We start from the raw sequence: 11,243 nt of genomic DNA on the forward strand, positions 1-11,243 counted from the left end.
TATGCAGCGCAATGGCCTCTTGTGCTCTAGACTGAACACGTCATTCTATGAACATCTCATTCTATGACTTACACGAGAGTAGAACAGGACTTATTATCTCCCTAGCGCCATCCCGTTTTTACAGGATCCGGTTACCTAACCTGACGATTTAACAGGTCGAGTTCTTTACAGAAGCGACTACCTGTCTGACCTTCAATCCGCGAAAGGAAAATCAGCCCAATACAGGTGAACAACGACCACTTTATTCCACCATCATCTGAAAAGCAATATTGCAATTTAACATTTCCGCATGCGCGATGGCGGCAATTGAGGACAATTTTTTTATTTCTTTTTTCGTGGCTTGGGGTGGTGAGATCTTTGGCGCGAACCAAATGAGTTTTTGGAAGGGATTCTTAGTCGGTGCCCTAACAAAAAGAAAGTGCGCAATATTGCTATTTTACGTCAAATGCTTTTATGAAGCCTTTTCTAACCCCCCCAAGACTTGCGTAAATTTAGACTCAGATAAGCATCATATTAGACGGTTAATCCTTACCTCTGAGATCCCGAGGGATATACGAGGAAAGAGTAATAGGAAATAACGGTTTCAAATTAATTGCTTCGGAAGATCTCATATTAAGCCCTGGAATTAGGAAAAAATCTTTTCTCGCAAGAACTCTGGCATTTTATTATCTTGTTGTCATTTTCAAGGGATCCCTGAAAGAACATGAATTTATTTTATTAACTACTAGACTTTGCACGCGGCTTCGCTCGCGTTAAATTCGGGGTAACACCTAATATACCACAATTTAGCACTGCGAAAAGACCAATACAAAATTTTACCCTTCTTTGAAGGGGTTGGGGGCAGACTTCCAGGAAAAAAATGATGCACATTTTTTTTTGTTCCTCACAATTAGTCCGCATACCAATTTTTAGCTTTCTACCTTGAAAATTGCGGAACGCTCCATACAAACTTCATCCCCCATTTTATAATTCAAGCCTGCAATGTCCTTGCCAACAAAGGACAGTCTCACAAAAAAAATTGGACAATGTCTCCATCGGGAATCGTACCCGGACCTCCAGATCGTGAGCCTAACGCTCTAACCTAGACCAAGGAGGCGGTCATGATATATTATAAGTACATATAGGTATATAACATGTTTAAACTTTGCTCTTTTGTAAAGCTGTCTTACTGCACATTATTCATTAGTAACGTTCTGTCAGTGTTCTGTGCCTAATGGTTTTGACACTTAGAAAGTTTTTCCTAAGTCACTTAAAGTTGACTACTTTCTAATCTTACTGAATAAGTCATTACGGTTTTTAATATTCCCTGATGTCTAAGCCGTACTTTTGCTTTAAATACGTTCTTATAATAATTGACGTTTGGTTGATAATATATTTTCCTCCTTGGTCCAGTGGTTGAGCGTTAGGCTCACGATCCGGATTCGAATCCCGGTAGGGAAATATAACAAAAACTGATCACCTGATTGTCCGAAAGTAAGATCATCTGTGCTTCGAAAGGAACGTTAAGCCGTCGCCGTTGGTGCCGGTTACTACTTACTGATGTAAGTAAGTTAGTAGTTGAATGAATGAGTCATGTCAGGGCCCTTTGGCGGCTCAATAGTAACCCTGACACCAGGGTTGATGAGGTTGGTGATCCACCACACAACCCACACGACAGAAGTGTTTTATGTTTCTTTTAGTGACTGAACCCTATCATGTCATGTTAGGGCTACAACGTAACTATTACCTAATCTGCTGCAATCTCACCCTGGATACTCCATAAAAAATATGTTCTTACCGTACCGCCCTGGTAACAGTCTGCGGACGGTTTAGTCGGTAACGCAGACTGGCCGATCCTTTCACAACGCTGACGATCCAATGTGGCTCACCTTTTGTGCTGTCCTAAGTGCCCTAACACCTGCACTATTAAAGACCTGTACGAAGCCACTGACAATGCCGTAAGCGTGGCCAATTATTGCTCAGCAAAAATTTAGTTTCGATCGCCATCGACTCGCAAAGAAGACCGTACCGCCTTACCGCGTAAGTGCGAACGAGACAAGCTGTCCGCGCGCTCTCTTACTCCTCCTTACAGTTTTAGACTCAAGTAAAATTCAGTTCAAAAGTGGCTGTAAGTTCTTGCTTGATCCCTTTCGGAAATAACCCCCCCCTTCCCCTCTTCCTAAAACCCTATTTTACCCTAAAAAAGTAACATGGCGAATGCTACACCGACAAAAACGTGGCTCTTAAATTAGTGATGTGATTTCTAACTATGACAAACTCCAAATTCAATTTACACTCTAAACTAAAAGAACAGTTAACAATTTAGCTTCACTAAAACGTTGATCAGTCAATCGTGGTTGTAATGTTTAGCCGTCATGAATTGTTGGTTTGAAATTGAATTCGGAATGAATCTCATTAATTATGAATATTGACTAGTCGACAAGTAACTGTACTGTCATCACTGTCGCAGTGTATTGTCAAACTTAATTAATTCATTTTAGATTGATCACTTAAACAAAGAGATGTTAGGCAGTGGCTACATTGATCGATTTGGTCATAAAATGGTCAAAACGTGTACTAACATGGGTGCTCTGTCTTAGTTGTTAATAATTTATTACATTATGTACATTATAATACACGAAACATGGCCGATTATAATGCTGAAACTCATTAGACCAAGTTTTCCAGACAAAATAGTTGAACAACGGAGATTTGTATTTCAAAGCATACTAGTTACTTTACGACTTTAATTACACGTTTCGTATAAGTAAGTTTGTTTAACATGATATTTTAAAAATAAATTATTCCAAAATTGAAATTCAAATGGTAAGCTGATTACGGTCTTTTTTTTTCTTTGGCGTTATGCGACTCTTTAGTGACTATCAGTAAAAAATAGAATTCTTTTTTTGCATAAGAAAGCAACGTTCGTAATTTAAAATATCACAGATTATAAAATCGTCAGTACAAGTGCCCCGTTACCCATCATTGTAGATACAACCTTTACTATCAAAGTACAACCTTATAACGGTGTCCGTCCACTATACTGTTAAACGCATAACCCTGACGGATTATTTAGACTGCTACTCACAACTCACGGCACAATCGGCTTTGCCTAAAACGACGTGCATTTTTAAAGAGGCGGCCTTAAAACCTGGAAGTTTTTAGAAGTAAAATGGTCTGTAAGTGGTGTAATAGCGGGTCTTTACACGAAAAACTGAGTTTAGTTCAAAAATAGTTTATAAAAAAGTAAACTGTGTTATTAAACTTGTTTTAAGAAGGTTGGTTTTCAATACAAACGTTTAAATATCTAATCTTACTAGGTCTATTTGTGAGAACCCTTACTTTGTAACAAAGTTACTGTTTCTAGATGTAGTTTTGGTTTTCCTAGAATATAAAAATCATATTATTGTATTAGGTAGGTAACTAGATGTAAATTCAGAAGATAATTTAACAAGCAGCGTACGTTTTTCGATTTGCGAACACCAAATTATGATTCATTTCTCCCTTTACTTTACCCCCGCCAATCAGTTGATTAGGGTAGACTTGTTTTCAACCGAATATACAGTATCTTGTAGTTATCTTTCTATAGTTCTGTTTTGGCTCATCGCACCATATTTACACATAGTCCAAACTGGGGAATCGCAAACAGTATATTTGAACATTTTCGAGTCAACAATAACAACATAACAACTTGTATAATAACGCGTTATTATATGAGTTTACTAGAACGCGTTTTAAATGTACTTAGGGGTCAACGACTTGTCAATTCAGCCTACCAAGTAGCGTCTATCAATGCCACTGACCTTTCTCAAACCTTTAGAACTTCAGCATAAACGAGATTATCGTTCTAAACAAAATTACTAACAAATTGGTATTGTCGCTCAACTACGAAACCTACCATTCGCTATACTTTTTTCTTCTTCAATCGAATTACGTTTCTTTTGTTAACTACTGGCTAAAAATAGCATGCAATCTATGGACTTAAAATAAAAAAGTTACTTAATCAAAATGTACGAAAATACATGATCGTTTCATAATTTTTTTTCGTCTATGAGTTAAAGTTTTTGAACTTGCCTTCGCCGACCTAAGAGACGTTTGAAGTTCGAACACAAATCGTAGGTGACGGATAATTTTGAATATTTTGGTGTCACACTTAAATTATTTCTCTTTATATTTTAGTTTCTAATATATATTCGAAAGTGTTAATTCAGTAACGAATTCAATTTACCAAAATAAACACGCGTTCAGCCACAATCATCATCATTCGTCATTATCATCATCATGTTCATCTAGGACATAATCATAAGGAACTGCAAGTTTTCTTTAGTATTCTGATAACCACCACTTCACGGATTATGGGAGTGAGATTATACATGTACAGTCATGAGCAATATAATGTACCCATTTTAGGACTCTGTCGCACTAACATATTTGACATTTAGTGAGACTTACAGTTCCATTTGTTAATGTGAAATGGTACCAAAGTGTATGTCATATTAATGCTTGTGACCGTACGTCGTACTTAAAGAACTTTTTCAGCTTCGTTTTATAACATCAGGCAGGCTCATTCACAACGAGACCGTTCTACAAAACATGTCCAATGACCTCTAAGACATGATATGGTACAACTTCTCGGACCTAACAAACACGTCCGTTTCGTATCAAATTGATACCATAACATTTTTTATCGACGATAATGAGTTGGTGTCTGACGTCTGACATTGACACCCTGTCCGTGTCAGAATGTTTGACGTACGTCATTATAACGCCGGTTGTAACACCGGTAGATCTGAAAGTGTTATATTTATTATCTGTTGGTATCACAGAACAGAAAATATTGATTTCTCATTGGTACGAAGTTCAAATGTTGCTATTATATATTGCTTTTACAATATATTGTACTAATAGGTATAATCTGATGCGCCAAAGCTGGGCTTGTCAATTACTACTTAGGATTTTTTTTTGACTTGTATGAAAAATAATTGTAAATAACAGTTGTAAAGTACAGATGTTTAAAAATAATTTACCAATGCTGCTGATTCGCCGACGAATTCGAGTTAAAAAAGGTTAACCCTCCTGACGCAATCAGGTAATAAGATTTGTAGGTATCCCGAAATGTTAAATTCCATTATTGTTTTTATAATGGTAGATATATTACAAAGTAAAAAGGACTTAATCAAAAATCGAATCGAAATTCGAGAGCCGTGCATCTAACTCAAATGCGTTACCATAGAACGTAACTCACGATTGTCCCCAGTCAATTACCTCGTAGCCACGACACATGTCGACATCTGTTCGACAACTACCGATGCGACACGTTTCCGGACGTTTTCCAATTTTTTTTAACCCAAATTAACGCTTGGGGTCATGTTCGAAAACCAAAAACACGTGTGACGGCTGCCGTATATTCATTTAAAATTCGTTTAAAAAGTGAAACTTTTTTCGGGTTTTTTTAGGGTGACACATGCTAAATCGTAAAGGTATTTTTAGTGCATACTTTTGTTTTCTTGCGTTGTTTGTTTTTTGCCGATGCTAAGCTTAAAAGATTTCGCAGCGAGACTGTTTCATAAAGTTAAAATCACAGAAAAGGACTGCGATAAACATAAAGATATACCTACCAGGACCTGAGGCATTACAATATTTTTACATAATGGTTTGGATATAACATAAAACAAAAGATTTTTTGGCCATCGAATAATAATTTTACGGTGCTACCCGGCTAATATATTCCAGCCTCCTTATTTATAATTCAGCAAAACACTTAAAAGCATCTGCCAGTTCTTCCGTTGAAACCAGAGTTTTACGATTACAAATATTGAATTAAATAGGAACCCGGAATCTTAACTACTTATTATTATTCAAAATCCACAACTTTATCTCGCGTAAGGCTATCAATACCACTTTACGACTTTCTTTACGACTAAATCAACGGTTTCATCTTGTAAATGTAACCCTTAACTTGTCCATAAAATTATGCGATTCGATATATTCAAAGTACGATAATAAAATATAACATAAACCCGATTTTTTTTGTTTTTAATAAATATGTCGGCAGGCATGTTTTACATGTCAGTCACTGCTTTTTCTGAATTCCAATAATAAATTAAGCAATAAAACGCTTTGTAGAATTCGGTTAAATAATTTATCTGTAATAAAACGACATTCTTAATTAAATACCTGTATATTGTCGCTCTTTATTGACACAGTCATAAAAGTTATGAAAAATTGACTAGGTAAGGTTTTTAATAGATCTAAAATCCGTTTTTTACCTATATTTGAGTTGACCAGTTGGAGAATTTAATTTGAACGTGTCCTTTATATCAAAAAATATTACCGTGAGTATTTCCAGGACGCAATTTTAATTCCCGCTTTTATAAAATGTCAAAATTGGCAGTCTGTTGAAATTTTGTATTGTGAAAATACCTAAATCGAATATTTTACTGAAAATTACTATTTTAAAAATACCAGTCTTGTGAAAAGTGCTTATCAGTGTACACTGCTTTTGTAAAACAATAAATAAAGACGTAGATAGTGCGTGTGGGAATGTACTCGTAAAAAGCGAAGTTTGTTGTACCGTCCAAATTACAGGTAGTTAACGAACTGTGTTTTAGGAAATCAGGTTAACAAAGCTATCTATTATGCGGTTCTGTATAATTAGTAAAGATTCGCCCTCGAATTGTTGTTTGGAATAGAGAAAGCTTGTTCATTTTCTTATTGTTTTGTGACGCACAGTGCCATCTAGCGGAAAGCTCCATTCGAAGCCTGAGTTACGATGGTTACATGTTGTTCCTTAGGAAAATAAAAGTGTTTTGGTGTTTGTTGACTCTGTGTTTAACGTTTTACTCGTGTTTTCAAGTTTCTATTACGTGTATCGATGTATCCGAATAATAAGCCGAAATTGTATGTAGTAATTAGCGTGTTCAGTCATTTTATTACATTATAAAAGCGACGTGCTTTTCAAAACCCATAGCGAGACTAATCTTATCCCCCGACGATCGCGGTCCAACTACTTCTAATAGACGGAGATGGACAAAAAGTCGTTATTAACTCAATTATAATCGAATCGTCGAAAGTTCAACAACAAAAGTTATCAAAAGATCGTTAAGTGGCCCGGGGTACCGGAGTACCGTTATTGTGGGCCGCCTAATTAATATACTCGCCCACTGGCACCTCGCCGGCCGAACCCGTTCCGAGGCTGCAATGTGCAGTAAACAGTGCAGCCGCATCTACAATGCAAATCCACAAACACCATCCACAATCTGCGATTCAATAGCGACGCTTTACAACGCGCGAGCTTCCTTACTCGCACACGAAACCAAATCGAGACTATCGATTTAACTCTACACGAGGGTCGTAGAAAGAATTTCTTACAACAATGAGCCGGTGTAACAATAAATACCTTAATGATATCCCGAGATCGGAGAGAAAAGGCGTCCGGCGGCGGCAGGCGGAACCCGTCCCACAGTTTTCAACAGAAATCCACTATAGCATCTCGTACACTGAACATCACAAGTAATGGCACAATCTCACATGAGCACTTGGTTGTAATCCACAGCACTGGTTTGGTTTTGGTACAAAAGATGTTTTTCGTAACACAACGCGGCGAAGCAGTCCTCTCGCAGACAACCGACGCGCACGGCAGCCGGGCACGAACTGAACTGGTTTTGCTGGCGAGGGCAGGGGCGGGGGGAGGGGTGGACGGGTGCGTTTGGTTCGGTTTTATGAAAATATTTCGTGAGTAATGCACGTGATATGTTAGAGTGCGTCGGCCTAGGACGGCCTCGGCTCTTTGATTGAAGTGCAGGGTTTACCGTAGATAAAGATAATGAAACCGTCGTGTCTTAGTGGTCAGTCCCCGAGCGAGCTGTGAGGTCTTTGTCTCTTGCCCACGCTTTCCATTCGATAGAGCAGAGCTTACCCGGGTTTAAAGCTCGTTGCATTTCTATCTACAATCAAATTTACAACGTATTGCTACTCGTTTGATGCTAGATTGGATACTGTGCCGTCATTGTATTTATATGGAAATCGCGTTGGATTCCAAACGTTACAATAAGCAAGTTTTCGTGTCTCAGGTTGTAAATGGGCACATAAATAATAGGATATCTCGAAGGAGCGTGCGATAATGGAGACACGAAGAAAACTAGGCTTAGCTATTAGCAAAGGAAATACAAAACTGCAAACTGTAAACTGCAGTGAAGCTTAATAAAGTAAAATGTAAACCTTAGTCATACCATACTACGCTTTTATAATGAATGTAGGTAGTATGTATCATTGGATCTGCATTGGAGGATATTTTTAAGCTTCTGGACTGGAAAGGATTTGGCATCAACATCAACGGCGAGTACCTGACGCACCTTCGATTTGCCGATGATATAGTCCTAATGGCTGAGACCCTGGAAGACCTGAACACCATGCTCGAGCATCTCAGTAACGCATCCCAACGAGTGGGAGCATGAACATGGCAAAGACAAAAATTATGTCCAACGACCATGTCGCACCCACTCCAGTTCAGGTTGGGAACGTTACACTCGAAGTTGTAGACCAGTACATTTACCTAGGACAAATAATCCAGTTCCAGGTAAGTCCAACTTCGAGAAAGAGATCTCTCGTCGGATCCAACTCGGATGGGCAGCGTTCGGGAAGCTGCGGAATATCTTCTCGTCCAGAATACCTCAGTGTCTCAAGACGAAAGTCTTTGACCAATGCGTGTTGCCAGTGATGACCTACGGCAGTGAGACGTGGCCGCTTACTATGGGTCTCGTGAGGAGGCTCGGTGTCGCTCAGCGGGCAATGGAGAGAGCTATGCTCGGTATTTCCCTGCTGGATCGAATCAGAAATGAGGAGATCCGCAGGAGAACTAAAGTCATCGACATAGCTCGGAGAATTGCAAAGCTGAAGTGGCAGAGGGCAGGACACATAGCGAGGAGAACCGATGGCCGATGGGGCGGAAAGGTTCTGGAGTGGCGACCACGTGTCGGACGACGCTCAGTGGGTAGGCCCGCTACAAGGTGGACCGACGATCTGGTGAAGGTCGCGGGAAGCCGCTGGATGCGGGCAGCGCAGGACCGATCGTCGTGGAGATCCTTGGGGGAGGCCTATGCCCAGCAGTGGGCGTCATACGGCTGATGATGATGAGTATATCCACACTACATTTTAGTACCTAATTGGGTATATTAACGAGAAAGTAACTCTTTCTGTCTGTTACCTTTTCACACTTAAACCTCTGAACTGATTTGGATGAAATATGACATGGATATAGTTTGAAACCTGGGGAAGAACGTGGGATAGTTTTTATTCAGAAAATGACCCCGTAGTGTATTCATCTTAATATAATACTATCATCATCACCAGCCCATTAACGTCCCCACAGCTGGGGCACGGGCCTTCCCTATGGATGGATAGGGAGATCGGGCCTTCAACCACCACGGGCCCAGTGCGGATTGGTGGTTATTAACGACTGCTAATGCAGCCGGGACCAACGACTTGACGTGCCTATCACGTGATAATCATTTATGATACAAACATGAATTCGAAAACAAAAACGACAATCATTGGTTTATGCCTGTGCTGGAATCGAACCTGCGACCTCTAAGAAATAATGACGGATCTGGAGTGAAGACGTAGTGTGTGATAGCGAGCCGATATTTCAATTATAATATACGTAGTATTACATATGAGGAGCTCGGTGGCGCAGCGGTTAACGCGCTCGGTCTGCGATTGTTGAAGTTAAGCGACTTTCGCAAAGGCCGGTCATAGGATGTGTGACCACAGAAAAAAAAGTTTACATCTCGAGCTCCTCCGTGCTTCGGAAGGCACGTTAAGCCGTTGGTCCCGGCTGCATTAGCAGTCGTTAATAACCATCAATCCGCACTGGGCCCGCGTGATGGTTTAAGGCCCGATCTCCCTATCCATCCATAGGGAAGGCCCGTGCCCCAGCAGTGGGGACGTTAATGGGCTGATGATGATGATGACAATTGTTAGTGACATCGTAAAGAATACTAAAAATTACATATGATTTCAACTCAGTATCATGGCCTGAATCATCCCTCAAAGTTTTCGTTACGATGTCACTAACACCCTGTATATAGTTGTGAGCTTATATTATTTAAATAAAAAGTTCTGCATCTACATCGTTGCTTTATATAAAACCGTTACTTATAGTGGAAGAATAGGGTAGTTTCCTAAGTCAAAGATAAATTATGAAATTCTGATTACTAAATAAAGGCAGATCTAAAGAAGACAAAAAACTTATTTATGTGTTTTAATAAAGAAGAATGTAATAATAAGTGGAACAAAATTCACATTTTTCTATGACGTCACAGGTCGCGTTTTCGTACAAATTCCATAGGAATTTCGTGTTTAGACATTTAGTAAAAAGTAATTTGGTGGTAGAATGACGATGCAATACGAACTTTGCATAAGTTACTCTCGCTTACACTCATGTCCTGCCAAATAGTTAATGCCATCTGCGGCAAATCTACAATAAGTCACATCAAAAAAATCTCGCTTACACGTCAACATTTGGAATGACAATCCATAGTGTTCAATAATGGGTCATTATTGTTCTGTTTATGTGCGGAAAAATCTAGGATTTTCTTTTGCTTCTGACTAAGCATGGCCCGGATAAAACTGCACCCGTCGGTAATTTAAAACCGTAGAGTCCGGGCAAGAATTTTACGATATTAATAAACCCCTATTAGCAGACAGGGTGGTTCTCAGTAACTCTGAATTATGGCAGTTTTTCTCTGAAATTTCACATTGGCTTGTAGGAATTTATCTTCTGAAAATTTCCCGGTAGCTATCTCGTTATGTTTAAGTTAGTGGATTTATTATAAAAGTCCTCAGACCATCCATTTGATGCACGCCAATAGAGATGTCTTGTCTGTCCCAAAGCCATAAACATCAAGATATACAAACGTCCCACTGCTGGGCACAGGCCTCCCCTCCACGCTGCTCCACTGCGGGTTGATGTAGGTGTTTTTACGGCTAATAGCCGGGACTAACGATTTAACTGGCCCGCCGAAGCTCGGAATCATCTTACTTTTCCGGACAATCAGGTGATCCAAGCCTGTAAAGTCCTTACCAAACAAAGGTCGACTGACCTTTAAAATCACGTTGTGAGACTTCACAAAGTGATTTTGACATTGCCTCCATCGGGAATCGAACCCATAGCAAAAAATAAAAATATTTATCGTCGCCATATTGCTGAAATCACGTTTTGAATAATCACATTCGGTTGTGATTTTGATCAAGAAAACCTCGCG

At 39.4% G+C, this 11,243-nt stretch overlaps 1 protein-coding gene across 3 annotated transcripts in view; it reads right to left on the bottom strand.

Annotated features, from left to right (window-relative positions):
- The window catches only part of LOC126377811 (latrophilin Cirl), a 471,420-nt gene extending 463,802 nt beyond the window's left edge, over positions 1-7,618 (bottom strand). For all 3 annotated transcript variants that reach the window (XM_050025678.1, XM_050025677.1, XM_050025680.1), the window contains exon 1: positions 7,379-7,618. The gene's annotated coding sequence lies outside the window, so the exon portion shown is untranslated. The remainder of the gene's footprint in view (positions 1-7,378) is intronic.
- Between the last annotated feature and the right edge of the window lie 3,625 nt (positions 7,619-11,243).

Source organism: Pectinophora gossypiella, chromosome 24 (assembly GCF_024362695.1).
Source record: "Pectinophora gossypiella chromosome 24, ilPecGoss1.1, whole genome shotgun sequence".
NCBI classification, from domain to species: Eukaryota; Metazoa; Arthropoda; class Insecta; order Lepidoptera; family Gelechiidae; genus Pectinophora; species Pectinophora gossypiella.